Source organism: Panthera leo, chromosome B1 (genome assembly GCF_018350215.1).
Source record: "Panthera leo isolate Ple1 chromosome B1, P.leo_Ple1_pat1.1, whole genome shotgun sequence".
NCBI classification, from domain to species: domain Eukaryota; kingdom Metazoa; phylum Chordata; class Mammalia; order Carnivora; family Felidae; genus Panthera; species Panthera leo.
Genome location: NC_056682.1, coordinates 80,012,608 through 80,029,137, shown reverse-complemented (window position 1 = coordinate 80,029,137; position 16,530 = coordinate 80,012,608). Strand labels below are relative to the sequence as shown.

Sequence of the window (16,530 nt, the reverse complement as noted above, 5' to 3'; positions counted from 1 at the left end):
CCCAATTGCTGTGAATAGAAATCTTATTTCATCTTCCGTGGCCATTTTTCTTTATCCTTGTTATAGATCACTCTTCTTTTTTCTCCTCCTCCTCCTCCTCCTCCTCCTCCTCCTTCCTCCTCCTCTTCTTCTTCTTCTTCTTCTTCTTCTTCTTCTTCTTCTTCTTCTTCTTCTTCTTCTTTTTCTTCTTCTTTTTCTTCTTCTTCTTCTTCTTCTTTTGCAAGTCAAAACAATTTATTGTAAGAGTTTAACAGTATCTTTATAGGCATCGATTAGTTTAAATATCACAGTTCATTCTCTTCCCTTCAGCACCAAGAAAATTGATGTGATGGCCTGTCTGAAGTTGGTTTCCTCTATTGGTCTTTTATCTGACAAGACACCTTTGGCAAAGTAATGACAAAGGCTCATCAATATGCTCCTTTTCATCTGCCTGACACTGAAATCAATGGACTGCACAAGAAGTCCCTCTATCAGCATTGTCAGAAATGATCACCGTGCTGGACAGAGCATGCTACCTGATTTCTCTGAGCACTCATTCATTCCTGAAAGCTTTCTCTGGGCTGTTACAACAGTGACCCTGCTTAGAGGTCAGAGATAAAGATGTTGCACAATCAAAGGATGCTCAGTAAGTCTGAACGGGGGAGATTCTCTCACAGTGTGAGATGATATAATGGTCTGCATATCCGGCCCCTGGGAGAAATCACATTCCCCATCTCTGGGACATGTGACCTACAAGATCTGCATTTGTGGGCCTGGAAGCCCTAATTTGTCACAAGTGACAGCTGGGGATAGAGAGTTACACTCAGCACCAAGGAGAGAACTTATCCAAGCAAAAGTGGTTGGATTGGTATCATCAGTTTAAAAAAAAAATTAACGTCTCCAATCAAAAATTTAAAAATAATAAAACATAGGCATGTTTATATAAATATTTTGGTATGATTAGCCAATAATAATAATTCAGTAGAAGAAAACAATTTCTCTTTTAACATATTTAACATATTCAGATCATTTTCAATCATCATCACATTTATCACAGAGAACACTGAATTCTACTAGCAATCGTAAACCTCATAGAATTAGGTCTCCCTGACTTGGAAGCTGCTGGGCTTACGCTCATCCTAAAAGAGTAATGTCTTAAGAACTTTCAGCTTTCCCTTGGAACTGTAACCCAAAGTAGAAGAAAAATTAAAGACTGTTGACTTCAGAGGCTAACATCCAAATTATCTGACTACTGAATATCTAAATCATCAGGCCAGTTGGCTGTCTTCTGCTTGAAGAGATGCAAAAACATCATGCCCTAAAAGGCAAGAAGTTCTTTTACAAAAACAAAACAAAACAACAAAATAAATTTTGCCTACTTAAAGTGCACTTTCTTTTGTTCCTCATACTGGCCAGCAGTTATACCCCGTTTCCCACCCCGCCAAACAATTGCTTATTGTAAAGTAGCAATATGACTCTTGAGATGTTTTTCCCCTCCTCTCCTTGTACCCATCAATGGTGAAATGTGATGACATGTGATGACAATATATGAAATCCGGGAAAGCTGTGAAGGTATGTAGGGAACTAACAGATTCAGAGACAACTGTCAAGAATTCCTCTGAGGAGTTAGGTGGGGTGTACTTCAATGGCCAAGAAAAACCTAAAGCAAAATTGACTGGAAAGAGAACGTGTGGGTGCAGGAAGGCAAACTCTGCAGCAACGCTGGTCACAATGTCAAGGGACAGGTATTCCCTTAGAAGTAAATATCCTGTAAAACCCCCGAAAGCATAGTCAAAGCACAGCTACAAATTCCAGAAGGGAGGGAAGGAGAAACAGCAGCCCTATCAGGTCTAAGGAAAGAAGCAAGACGTTAAATGAGTCAAGCAGTCAGGACTTAGATTAGAAGCAAGTCAAAAAGTGGAGTAGATGAGTTCACTTCTGAGATTCACCTGTGACATTCAGACAAGGAATTTACCTCAATATAACAGTGAAAGGAGAATAAAAAGTAGCAAGAATTACTTCCTATAAGTCAAGTAAGTATTACTTTCTCCTTCTAGCTGGTAGGATACTAACCAAGAACTGCATAATCTGAAAACCTTGATGTTGCCTCCAAGATTGTGTAAATTCTCCCAGAATATGATGTGAGTGAGACTTCTGTTGGCGCTCAACAGCCACTTCTTTGCTACCAGACACAGCTGGTTTCATTGGCAATCTGACAGAAACCCACACGTAGAAGGACCCTGCACTTGGTTTAATGCTCTGTTGCCTCCATCTTCAAATTTTTAATAACTTTCAAACAAGGAGCCCCACATCTTTACTTTGTGCTGAGTTCCATAGATCTTCAAACGTATTCTCCCTCCTCCAAGTAGCCAAGTCCTCCTGGAGAGTCTGGCCCCTCTGCAGCACAGAGTGGTTTTTATCTGTCTGAGCCGCACACTGTGGTCTCATTCCACCTACCAGTAAATTGGTGGAGGTCTAGGTATAAGACTCTCATTCAAACAAATGAGAACCAAGAAATAAGCTGGGAGGTTTCTCGAAAATCTTTTCTCAATCTTAAGAAGGGACACTGGAGGAATGTTCCTTTTGTTCCTGTCTCAGGGTATCAATGAATGAGGCTATTAGCATAAACCATGATTCTGACTGCCTCCCCCTCCCAGCACTACTGTAATGGGAGCTACTTCAGTAGCCCACTAAGCCCGCTCCATATTTCCACTCTCATCCTTTACAGTCAATTCCCCATAAAGGAGGCAGACCGTTTCCTTTACAAACGTAAATCATGTCAGCTACCTGCTCAAAACTCTCCAAAAACTTCCCACCTTAGGATAAAATTCAAGATTCTAATCATAGCCTATAAAGGCCCTTAGGATCTGACAGTTGCTACCTTGGGAATCTTATTGCCTATAAATCTCCTTGCTCACTCCTTTCCAGCCACCCTGGCCTCTGTGCCTCTGTGGCCTCTCAAACACACCAACCACACCCTACTCACAAACCCTCCCCCAAGAAGTTTCCATGCCACACCACCTTCCTTCATTCAGGCTCTTCCTTGTAGCCAAAGACTTCCTGGACAGCCATTTATAAAGAAGCAGCCCCTCCACCCTTCTTTATTACCACGCACAGCTGCATTGTTCTTCACAGAACTTTCAACTACTGGAAATCATTTCTTCCCATCCCTTTTCTCAATCTCCCATTAGAATGTAAACTTGATAAAGGCAAAGAATTTGTCTCTTCTCTAATACTACAGTGGGAAATCTATTTGGAATGCATGGCCAAATGATTCCACTCTGTCCACATAGTCCCATTAAATTTCCAACACCTGGGAACGTTGGCACCTAATATTCACTAGATAAAGAACTGTGGGATAAATGAATTAATGTTATGCCCAGAACTACCACAGCCATAGGTGACCTTAAATAAATTTCTTGACATGTGGTGGGAGGTGGAGCAGAAAGAACCCAGCTCCACAGTGAAGTCCTTGAGCTGTGGGGTTCGTCAATCAAGCACAGCCCTACCTCCTACTTGCTATGTGACACAATAAGTTGTTAACGTCACTTTGATTTGGACTTGCTGCTTACTCGCAGCTGAGAATATCCTAACTGATACATAATTTTCTAACCTTCTAGAAAATTCTGCCTTTTTAAATTCTAGAATATATGATCTAAGAACACTTTTTTTTTCTTCTCTCATATCTCATACAATTTGGATAAATTCAGCTAAATGGTGTATGACTTTTAGGACTAACTTGGTAATACTAATCACATATTTTACCTACCATGATCCACTTTATAGGCATTTGAATTCCCCCATGCAGGTAACAATGCAAAAATATTTTCTCGTGCAACCAGGCAAAACTGAATTATAAAATTTGCTATAATGAAAAAAATGAAAACAACAACAACAAAAATCCCCCCGCAGAGAGAACAATACCCAAAACCTTGTTTTCCAGATACTGGTCTTTAAATATCTTTCTAATAAAAGTGTTTGAACCTCTTAGAAACATTCAAGTAGAAAATGCTTGTGGAAGTTGACTTTATAAGAGAAAAAAGGATGTGTTACAGAGATATGCAAAAATTTAAGTCATAAACACATTACATCCTTCAGAAATGTCTCCCACATTCTCAAACATATGAGGCTATTTTCCAAGAATTCAACCTTGGAATTCATAATATTTCCCCATGAACTCACTGCTAATTAACTTTAACCATATTATTATCATTTGGAAGTAGTTCTTCATTTATCTGTTGACTGTTTATATTGGACTTGAAGGCACTGGGGAGATGGATATAAAGAGATAATAGTTTCTATTCTCTGGGAATAGCTTAGGGGAAGACCTCCTGAAAGCCTTTATAGTCTGCATATAGTATATACATCATAACAGGTGCTAAGACCTCTTCCCAATTCAGAGACCTGTGGAGTCCACTGCAAACTTCCTCACCCACACTCTTGAGGCCTGAACAGTGACCTACAGTCCCAGAATCTGCCAGTAGATCACACTGTAAATGATGTGACTATTTATATAAATGGTACCCTCTAGAGTTGGGACAGTACCTTGGGATACTACATGCCTTGGATAGGCACCAGCCCATCCCAGCTGTACCTAGCTATGCCACCAGAGATACATTTGCAAACTTATGACCAACTTATTCCACTGACTCTCACACTATTGTCATTCTTGATCAGCAGCTAAAGCGAGCATCTCTCTCGTGTGCTCTTTCCTGTCCCTTAATCTTTTCTAATATCGTTCTGTCCTTCTTTTACCCCTATGCTATGGGTTGAATGGTGACCCCATACACACACACACACACACACACACACACACACACACACACATACACACACTAAAACGGATGTTTAATTCCTGACCCTGGCACCTCATAATGTGGCCTTGTTTAGAAGTAGGGTTGCTGCTGATATACTTAGTTGAAATAAGGTCATACGGAAGTAGAGTGGGCCCTAATTCAATATGACTGGTGTCCTTATTTAAAAGAACACCTTGTGAAAAGACAGAGACACAGTGAACACCATGTGAAAGTAAGAAGAGATTAGGGTGATATATCTATGAGCCAAGTAACAGCAAGGATCACCAGCAAACGCCCGAAGCTGGGGGAGAGGCATGGAATAGATTCTTCCTTATATCCCTCAGAAGGAACAAACCCCACTGACACTTTAATCTTGGATTTCTAGCCTCCAGAACCATGAAACAATAAATTTCTTCTACATAAGCCACCCACTCTGTAGTATTTGGTTATGCAGCCCTAGAAAACTAAAACTAACACACCCTATCTGTTGCTCCCATTCTCATAATTTTAGGTGTAACCTCTGGAACCCCCATTTCATGTTAAATAAGCTATCCAACATCTTGGTTTTCTTCACCAAATGATCTCTTCTGGCACTCTCTTGAGGATGGTGCTTTACATGTGGCTCTCTCAAGTACTACTCATCAAGTACAAAGCTGGTATTCTCTGGCTTCTTGTTGCTATTTCCAGGGATAGTTGCCTCCTGTATTGTAAAATTCCTTCTTGCTCTGCAGAGGAAGCCACTGGCTATCTTCTACCCAGCCCCTGTTACTATTACTTTCCAATCATTCCATCACAGACACAGATAAATGTGACACCTGCTTCAAACCCTTCATATTCACCCCAAATCTTGCCTTCGTTTCTGGCATCTTCTACAGCCACATGAATAAGCCACCAAACTTCTTGACCCAACCACACACTGTTGTTACTGATTGCTCTCTCCAAATCCGGTCGTCTCTGTCCCTGGCTTCACTCACTGATCCTTGGGTGCCTTGTCTGACCTGGATCTGCTCTACATACAAACCCTTAAATCCCAATATGCCAATTATATCACAACCTCCTAGCCTTTGTTTTTCTCACGGTCTCTTTCCTGCCAAAATTCTCTCCCTTCTTTTGGCTTCATAAAGATCTCTCAGCCCTTAGTGCCTCCACATTCTCCCAGATGATTATACCCTTCCTGGCTTTACCCTCCCACGTGGAGCAGATCTCTTCATTGATCACCAACAATCTCTCTTCCATAAAAGTAGAATATGAAAGTACATATAGTTCTTGGGATAAACCATCAAAGATGTGTGTGAGAGAGACCGACAAAGACAGAAAGATGGAAAGAAGGAGAGACAATTGGTAGAATGCTAATGGCTCAGTTAATTGGGCCACAATAAATTTTTCAATTTATTTCAGAGTAATAGTTATTTACCTCACTTAAAATTTGTGTTATACCACTTATTTGCTTATTGTTCTTCGATTGTTCTCCATCAATTACAGAACTGAGTTCTTTAGACTGTCTTCCTGGACTGGCAATAATTTGATCTTGTCTACCCCTCCAGATTCATTTTCCACATTTTCCACATTTTCATTTCCCTGCTCTCACATAGTACAATTTGAAAGCTTCCTGATTTTAGATATGCTTCTGCCTACAATCTTATTTTTTGCTTCTTTATGTAATCCCTTAATGGGGTCCCTATCACCACCATCTCTGGTGAACTCCTAAGTATCCTTCAAAACTCACTAATGATCGGGTATCACTTTCCTATCCTTCAAATTGGATAGAATTTATAAGTCCTATCTTTAAAACACTTCTTCATTTTGTACACTCTTCTACAATTGTACTGATTCTCATTTTTAGTTTTTCCCCATGTATCTTCATGATAGTGCAGTTTCTCAATCTCAGCACTACTGACATTTTAGAGCAGTTAAGTCATTATTGTAGCTAGTTGTACTATATACTATGGGATGCTTAGTGGCATCCCTGGCTTCTGCCCCCTAGATTCCAATAGCATCTCTCCAAGTTTGGACAATCCAAAATATCTCCAGATACTGTCAAACGCCCCTTGGAGGATAACACTGCCCCAGTTATTTTTTTTAATGTTTGTTTGTTTATTGGTTGATTGAGAGAGAGACAGAGAGAGAGAGAGAGAGAGAATGTGAGAAGAGGAGGGGCAGAGAGAGAGAGGGAGACACAGAATCCAAAGCAGGCTCCAGACTTTGAGCTGTCAGCACAAAACCCACCACGGGGCTTGAACCCATGAACAGTGAGATCATGACCTGAGCCAAAATCAGACCCTCAACCAACTGAGCCACCCAGGCGAACATTGCCCCAGTTATAGTGTAAGCCTCTCCAGGATTGTACCTAGTCTATTTCATCTTATTAAACTCAGAAACTAACACAGCATCTGGCTCACAACATACATTCAGGCAATGTTTAATGAAGTGATCCGAACCACAGAAAGTATGACACTGCTCTAGCAATATGCCAGAGACTGCCCAGTGTCAACAGCATTCTTTAGTTATTTCTAAATAAAGATAGTTTCTAGTTAAAAATGATGTTTCACTACTAAGAAAAACAAAGGAATTCCGGTTTTGTTTTCTTTTTCTAAAAGAAGAGGGCATATTTGAAAAAGTCTTCTGAGCACCGGGACCCAAGGGCTGTTTTTGACTATGTATTTATTGAGACCTTCCGGGCTCACTCCCTGCTCGTCTGTTTCCTCACACTCTTGAAGCCCACTCTGCCAGTCTTCACCTCCCCAGCAGTTTCATTCCCGTGTCTTACACATACAGCACTGGAGTAGAGCCCTCAATAGGCCCTCACAGCTGCTCAGAAGCAAGCCTTCAGCAAAAGTGAATGGCTCCTGTGGAGGAGGGCCAAGTCCATTGTCTGTCTGCTTTCTGTGCCAGGGCGTTTGGCTCCTGTTTACTGGGCTTTTATCTGCATTTATCTTTTCAACCATATGAATTTAAATTATGTCTTTATCTTTTACTACTGAGGCAGCCTAAATCCCCCTTCTATCTTAATAGGACTTCCTACTACAGCCCATTTTCTTTAAGAGAGGGTTATAAATACTAGAGATGGGAAATGGACTACTTCTAGGAAAATCATGTGAGTCCAGTTTGGTGCATGTGGGAAAGGTTCAGACTTCCCAGCACCACAGGGTAGGACTCAAAGAGGATATCTTATATTTAAAACAGAAGGTAACTTATGGCCTTTCTCCCACCTGCTAAATGGTAGGCCTTGCCTTCTTCTGTTTGAATAGTAAATTATGGAAAGACAAAGAGACTCTAGAAAACTCAGCATGGCAAAACCAAATGGAGATTGTTGTTTTTTTGCTTTTGTTTTTGTTTTTTCCTTAAAACAACTATACAAATTAGAAGAGAAGATAAATCCTTCACCAGAAGCTGAGGGACCACTGTGACAGAACAGTGCTATCTTCATCCAATTCTGTTTGCTTTTGCTTTCTCTGCCTTGGGCTTTGTGAAAATACAAAGCATTGATTTTGTGCTCTTCTGTTTAAAACTATTATGGCAAACAATGTAGGTTGGCTATCCCAATTTCCATTCCCAACTCCCTTCTGAGTCCCTTCTCCCTTGTCCTGCCTCTAACTAAGAAGCTGGCAAAACTGAATACTCACTTTCCCAGTTTCTCCTGAAGCTTGCACGGACGTGTGGTCTATTCTTGCCCAAATGGGGATTCTAGGAAAGTGCCTTCCTGATACAAAGACAGTTGTTTCTTATGCCACCTCTTTCCCCTTCTTCATGCTTTGAATGTAGACATGTTTCTGGAGTTACAGTCACCATCTTAAGACTGTGAAGCATCTCTTCCATCAGTAGGCAGCTCCACCATTCTGCCAAGTGAGAAGAATGAATCTCTTTCTCTAAACCTGGTAGACAACCGCTCTGCTGTTTGCTGCCAAAAGCATTTATAATGAAAATAGCTGTGTTTATATTCCTGTCAAGTCACTATGAAAATAAATGTGTTTGGTACACCCCTTCTCTCTTCCCTATGCATTTTCAACCAAAATCCATCAGGATACAGTGTGGTTAGTCCAAAATCTGCCTGTCACGGAGCATTAATCTAAGCCAATGATGACATTACAGCTCAAGTTAGTTCCAGAAGACAGGCTGAAAATCTAGGTCACAGTCCTTGGATGCCTGGCTTTCATATAGCTAACGTTTACTGAATGCTTATTAGGTACTAAACACTCTTTAAGTGCTGCTTTAAATGAACTAACTCACTTAGTGTTCATAAGAACCTATGAGATAGGTCCCAAGATCATACTCATTTTAAAGATGAGGGAACAGGGGTGCCTGGGTAGCTCAGACGGTTAAGCATCCAACTTTGGCTCAGGACATGATCTCACAGCTTGTGAGCTCGAGCCCCGTGTTGGGCTCTGTGCTGACAGTTCAATGCCTAGAGCCTGCTTTGGATTCTGTGTGTCAGCCTCTCTCTGCCCCTCCCCCGCTCACACTCTGTCTCTCTCTGTCTCTCAAAAATAAATAACCATTAAAAAAAAATTTTTTTTTAAAGATGAGGAAACAACGACGCAGAGTAACTAACTTAGCCAAGGTTATCAACCTAATGAGCAGCACATCGCTATTATCTACATGGCTTGGACTTTCTGAGTCTATGGAGTACGTATCCCAAAGAATATCCTGAAGAATATCCTTGAAGAAAAAAAGCAGTGCCATTCTACATATATTGGGAAACAGATGAATTTCTGTTTGCATCTTTTAGAGAGTATCAGAGTTACTACCCTGTAAGATAAAAACAGCTATAAAGGGAAAGGTGATTCTGCCCACATCATTCAGAGCGAAAAAGTCCATTTATGTGAAATAATATTAAATACTAATATGAATAAAAATAACAATAACACTAACCTCTATTGTGAGCTTATCAATTGTCAGGCACTTTGCTAAGTAATTTTATGGTTCTTTCTACTCAATTCTCAGAATAATACAGAGGAAGTAAGCTGCCAGCCCCCAAAGCCATTGCTTCTCCCTCCTCTTTGCTGTCTAAGCCCCAATATTTTTTAATGTATTTACCTCCCTCTTGCCAAGAGCTCAGAGAAGTCTATTCCATCCCTAGCCCCAGGGGAACAATCATGATTGGTCTCTGTCAACAATCTCTTTTGCCAGCTGTTGATTTGAGATAGGCATATTCTTCCTTGAGAAGCTGTAAACAAGGAGAAATAAGGGGTAATCTACTGGGAATTTCTGGGAAAGATCTCCCTTACTAGTCAAAAGAAGCACCAGGAGGAAGTGCCATGTCATGCCAGTAACTGAAGCAGTCATCTTGCAACTATTAGTTAGAAGCCTAAGCACCAAGCCAAATTGCTAAGCATGCCAGGAAAAAAAGAGAGAAAGGTAGAAATGTGGGTACCCAGTGACAGTATTAACTGCTGAGTTAACCCTTAAACTGTCTTCCCTCTACACTTCTTACTCTATGAAACAGCAGACCCTTTGGATTATAAAATATACCAAATAGGTTCCATTGTTATCCCCATTTTAGAGCTGAGGAAACTGAGGCACTGGGTGTGAAAACAGGTATTCAAACCTGGGGCAATCAAAACACCATCACCACCAGCATCTCCAAAACCTCCCAGCTTCCTCTTGCTAGCTCCCAAAGCCCACTTTCTTTTTTTACACCCAGTAACGAACATTTCAGTAGTGAATTTTTGAGCCATCATCCTGTTCTCTGAACATCCAAGTGATGTTTAGATTAGCAGACTACAAAATGGTTTCAGAAAAAGCTTTGTCCTCTCCAAATTAGAATGTAAGACCAGAAGTGCTGATGAAACACATACCTAGGCAGTGGTATTCATAAGAAGTAACTAGAATAAATATGTAGAGTTATGTAGAGTTGGGCAGCTTTTCCATGCCTAACTTCTACTACATCCTTTCCTCATGCTCCCCAGATCCTTCCCAACAAGGGTACTTGCCTTTCCCCAAACACAGGACACTTTCATTGAACTTATCCCTTGCTCAGGTATTTCTTCTGGGACTGCTCTCCCCCCAGCATGCCAGTCTAGACCTTACCCTTCTTTGGAGCCCAGTTTTAACACACCAGCTCCCAAATCTGCCCCCATCACAGTTGGTTCCTCTCTTAATTGTACCACTACAGTATTTTATCTTATTATCCCACTGAATATTATTTTAATTTGTATTGTAAGTATATGTCTGCCTTCCTTGCTCAGATGATAAATGGTCTCCATGGTGTACCAAAGGCCTTCTACCACATACTTCAAATTGGGATTTGGACTTTTAAAAAAATCAAAGTTCTGATTCCTACAACATTAATGGAGTATTTTTATGAATAAAAACACAGCCTATTCTTTCTAAAATGAAGCCATTCTTTTTTTAAAAAGTAATCTCTATGCTCAATGTGGGGCTTGAACTCATGACTCTGAAATCAAGTGTCACATGCTCTACCGACTGAGCCAGCCAGGCACCCGCATTCATTCTTTCGTAGTTAACATTTTTAAATTGCCACATTAAAAAAATTTTAATGTTTATTTATTTTGAGAGAGAGAGAGAGCATGAGTCAGGAAGGGGGGGGGCAGAGAGAGAGGGAGACAGAGAATCTGAAGCAGGCTCTGTGCTATCAGTGCAAAACCCGACCTGGGGCTCAAACCAAAAGACCATGAGATCATGACCTGAGCCGATGTCAGACACTCAACTGACTGATCTACCCAGGTGCCCCTAAATTGCTACATTTTTCTTTCAATTTTAGAAATACCAAAAGAGAATAATTTTGTTAACTATTACCTTATGTAAAATTAGGATTTTCAAAGGACTTTCTAGGATTTGTTTCCTTTTTTCTACTTTCCTGCCCCCTCACCCTTCTATTTAGTGATACAGAGAAAGGATATAGGTTCTGGGTGGTGAATAGAATAAAAAAGGTCCTTTAAGAACTATACTAGGACAGGGGGAAGAAATGAACTCTTTCATGACAGTAACTCTCTGATAGCACAGAGAAGTTGAGAGAAGCACTCAACTGTCAAAGAAAACTATTTAAGGAGCAGGGGCCCTGATATCAAACCTGCACACATAAAGCTTTATAGCCTAATAAAGTAGGCTATCTAAGAGAAAGACCCAGATTATTGCAGTTATATGAGCCACACAGCAAAGTAAAAAGAACATGGCAACTGATGACAACTAGAGCCAATCTGACCATAAAGAACAACTTTTCTAAAAACAATGACCACCAGTCCAGTCAGCTTTGTAAGTCACACTGAGTTCACTTATGTTTTCACAGACTGCAGCACTTCTCTATTTGTGAAGAATATTTCTCCTGGAGTTCGTGTCCTCTTGCTTCCATATTTCTCTGCTGCCATGGTCTATCCCTATTTGCACTGTCAGTTACTTAATTAGAGAACTAGAATGCAAGAGGGAGGAAACCAACACTTATAAACTTAATACCCACTGTGTGTCAGAGGTAGGCTATATTCCTCATGTAGTCCCCAACACAATCCCGTGATGTGTCATTGGATCCATTTTTCAGAAGAGATATTTGACCCATGAGTTCACCACCCCATGAATCATGTACTTCAGGCACCAGGGCCTCTGGCTAGATGTGGCACACACCTGGTCACAAATGGAAGTATGATGAGTGTTCATATGCTGAGCAGAATGATGCCATATATAAATGACTGAGAACTTTACAGTCCTCGACTGCTATTTGAAAAAGAGCAAAGAAAGTAATTCTTACCAAATGTATGTTCCTCATGGCAAAACCAGGAAATGGCCAATGTCAAAACCTTTTTTTTTTCCTAAAGCTACAAATAAATATAGCTGGTATGGATACTATTGGTCTTAGGATTTTGATAAAGTTCAAAGATGAAAATGGAGAACCTTTGGTCAATATTTATTTACCTTTAATAATTCCTAAAGGATGCTACTGATCAATTACAAGAGTGACCACTTAGAACAAAAGGAACACAGCAGGCCTTTAAGACTTATGTCAAACAGGATAGGTTTGTGGAACCAAAAATAAACCCATCACTTAAGAATTACTTCTGGGAAGGGTGCCTGGGTGGCTCAGTCAGTTAAGTGTCTGACTCTAGATTTCGGGTCTGGTCATGATCTCACAGCTTGGTTTGTGACATCAAGCCCCGTGTCGTGCTCTACACTGACAGCATGAAACATGCTTGGGATTCTCTCTCTCTCTCCTCTCCCTGCCTCTCCTCTACTCAATTAATAAATAAACATTAAAATAAAGAATAAACATTAAATAAATAAACATTAAAAAAAAGAATAACCTTTGGGAAAGGTCATTGTTTCTGTAAGGGTTTGAGGTAAAGACATTATAATCATTTCATTCACAGTGTATGTGATCCATCTAAAGCCTTCGACTCTACTGAGAGCAATGAATCAAGATGAAATTCGAGGAGGGCTGTCGAGGCTTAGAAAAACTGGAATTGGGTGTATTCAGTTAAATCACCAAGGAAGTCAGGGACTCAGAATTTTAAAGTACAACAAGATCTTGAAAATTACCTAATTCAATCCCTAATCATACGAATTCGGAAATTATAGTCCAGGGATGGTTCTAGAGCACCAGATTCTTGACACCCAAGCCAGCATTCTCCTCCTACTTTATGAAGTTCTATAACACATCAATTAGAATCAGGAATGAAATATATATAACATATTATACTGTATATTTACTCTCCACAAGTAGTTGTAGATTAGAACAAAAATTACCTCAAGCTTCCCCAGGGCCAGATCAGAGCTGCCCTCAACATGCAAATACGAACTACAAATCCCAAAATGAGGTTATTCTAAAGGAATTCTAGAGTAAATTCATCAAAAAGTGTACAGAAAATATGCCAGGAGACAAAATTCTAATCTCTAAATAAAATGTTAGTCCCTCTGCAACAAAAATACAATGTACAATTTTATTTACTCTTGTTCAAGAAAAAATAAAACACACCTAGAGAATTCTGGAGACCATGTGTAAAGTTACCACAAGTACACTTATTCTCATAAATCCTCAATTCCTCACTAGAGGAGGAGGAGTCCTTCGAATTGGGTGAGGTAAGAACAAATAAAAGGAAGTATTACTTTACTCAGAAAATAATAAACATGTGGAGCTCATTACCACAAAAGAAGTACAGGCAAGGAATATAAATGGATTCATAAAGGTTTTGACCAAATTTATGAATGTCAGAGCCATAAACGGCTACTGAGAGTACACCTGACCTTTAAGGTTAATGTCAGGGAGGAAAACTGTGTCCTTTCCTGGCAAATCCCTCAAGGCCCCTGTTGTCAACACAATATTGGGTTGGATGGAACACCAGGCTCGCCTGGCAGAGCAGTTCTTAACTGATGGGTATCTGGGCCAGATGAACATTCATCTCTTCAAAGGGAACATAAATGAAAAATGTTCCACTTTAAACAGGAAGCTTGATGAAATGCTCCTTCAGACACTATTATTTATGTATCAGAGCAAAACAAGAGGAAAAATGTTAGTTCTGGAGTCAGAAGAAGGCAAGGTTTGAATCCAGGCCATGCCACTGAATGGGCCCTGGTGCAAGTTACTTACTTTTCTGCACTCCGCTTTCTCACACGTGAAGTGGGGAGAATCATATCCATGCTGCAGGTACTTCGCTGAGACTTAGATAAGAAAACACTTTGTACACTGAAAAACAAAAAATACGTGTTATGATGTAGTGATAGCCAGTTTTAAGCAAATCTCAGTCACTTTGGAAGAGGGTCTGTGAGACATGTGAAGACAGAGCAAACCCTGCTTTATTTTTCTGGAGAGAATAGATAAGACTATTTAAAAAGTACTCAAGACCCACGTCAGATGTTAACTCCCCAAGGCAGAGTTTCTTTCTCCTCTAAATTTCCAGAAACATCCAGTCATGTCTCAAAGCATTTGTATTATTATTTATCAGATTACTCATCTTCTTCATTTAACTGTGAGCCCCTCTAAGACAGAAGACTTCTCCAATTCATCTTTGCATTCCTAATATTTATCATAGTTCCTGATATACAGGTGGCATTCAATAGATGTTGAATAAATTACTCCATGTGTGGCTGATCCTGTTGTCTCCACTTTACAACAGTAGGATTAAGAAATGACTCAACTATGAAACAAAATAATTTAAAAGTAGCTAAGGTACAAAACCAACAGCTTTCCAAATTTCTAGACTTCAGTCTCTAACTCTGTAATTTGGGAATAATAACAGCTTGGTTCTATTTGCACAAAAAAGAAAAAAAAATCTAACCAAAGAGGTGAAAAATCTATACACTGAAAACTCTGGAAAGCTTATGACAGAAATTGAAGAAGACACAAAAAAAATAGAGAAAGATTCCATGCTCCTGGATAGGAAGAACAAATATTAAAATGTTGATACTCCCCAAATAAATCTACATATTCAATGGAATCCCTATCAAAATAACACCAGCATTCTTCACAGAGCTAGAACAAATAATCCTAAAATTTGTATGGAACCAGAAAAGGCCCCGAATAGCCAAAGCAATCTTGAAAAAGAAAACCAAAGCAGGAGGCATCACAATCCCAGACTTCAAGGTATACTACAAAGCTGTAATCATCAAGACAGTATGATATTAGCACAAGAACAGACACTCAGACCAATGGAATAGAATAGGGAACTCAGAAATGGACCCACAAACGTATGGCCAACTAATCTTTGACAAAGCAGGAAAGAGTATCCAACGGAATAAAGACAGTCTCTTCAGCAAGTGGTACTGGGAAAACTGGACAGCAACATGCAGAAGAATGAACCTGGACCACTTTCTTACACCATATACAAAAATAAACTCAAAATGGATGAAAGACCTAAATGTAAGACAGGAAGCCATCAAAATCCTTGAGGAGAAAGCAGGCAAAAACCTCTTTGATCTTGGCCGCAGCAACTTCTTACTCAACACATCTCCGGAGGCAAGGGAAACAAAAGCAAAATGAACTACTGGGACCTCATCAAAATAAAAAGTTTCTGCACAGCAAAGGAAACCATCAGCAAAACTAAAAGGCAACCAACAGAATGGGAGAAGATATTTGCAAATGACATATCAGATAAACGGTTAGTATCCAAAATCTACGAAGAACTTACCAAACTCAACACCCAAAAATCAAAGAATCCAGTGAAGAAATGGGCAAAGGACATGAATAAACACTTCTCCAAGGAAGACATCCAGATGGCCAACCGACACATGAAAAAATACTCCACATCACTCATCATCAGGGAAATACAAATCAAAAAAACAATGAGATACCACCTTACACCTGTCAGAATGGCTAACATGAACAACTCAAGCAACAACAGATATTGGCGAGGATGCGGAGAAAGAGGATCTCTTTTTCATTGTTGGTGGGAATGGAAACTGGTGCAGCCACTCTGGAAAACAGTATGGAGGTTCCTCAAAAAACTAAAAGTAGAACTACTCTACAACCCAGCAATGGCACTACTACGCATTTATCCAAGGGATACAGGTGTGCTGTTTCGAAGGGACACATGCACCCCCATGTTTATAGCAGGACTATCAACAATAGCAAAGTATGGAAAGAGCCCAAATGTCCATCGATGGATGAATGGATAAAGAAGATGTGGTATATATATACAATGTAGTATGACTTGGCAATCCAAAAGAATGAAATCTTGCCATTTGCAACTACGTGGATGGAACTGGAGGGTATTATGCTAAGTGAAATTAGTCAGAGAAAGACAAAAATCATATGACTTCACTCATATGAGGACTTTAAGAGACAAAAGAGATGAACATAAGGGAAGGGAAACAA

At 39.9% G+C, this 16,530-nt stretch overlaps 1 long non-coding RNA gene across 1 annotated transcript in view; it reads right to left on the bottom strand.

Moving 5' to 3' along the window:
- LOC122216974 overlaps positions 1 to 16,530 on the bottom strand; it is a 116,416-nt gene that overhangs the window by 17,143 nt on the left and 82,743 nt on the right. The window contains exon 3 of the long non-coding RNA XR_006201221.1: positions 14,308 to 14,403. This is a non-coding gene — a long non-coding RNA (uncharacterized LOC122216974). The remainder of the gene's footprint in view (positions 1 to 14,307; positions 14,404 to 16,530) is intronic.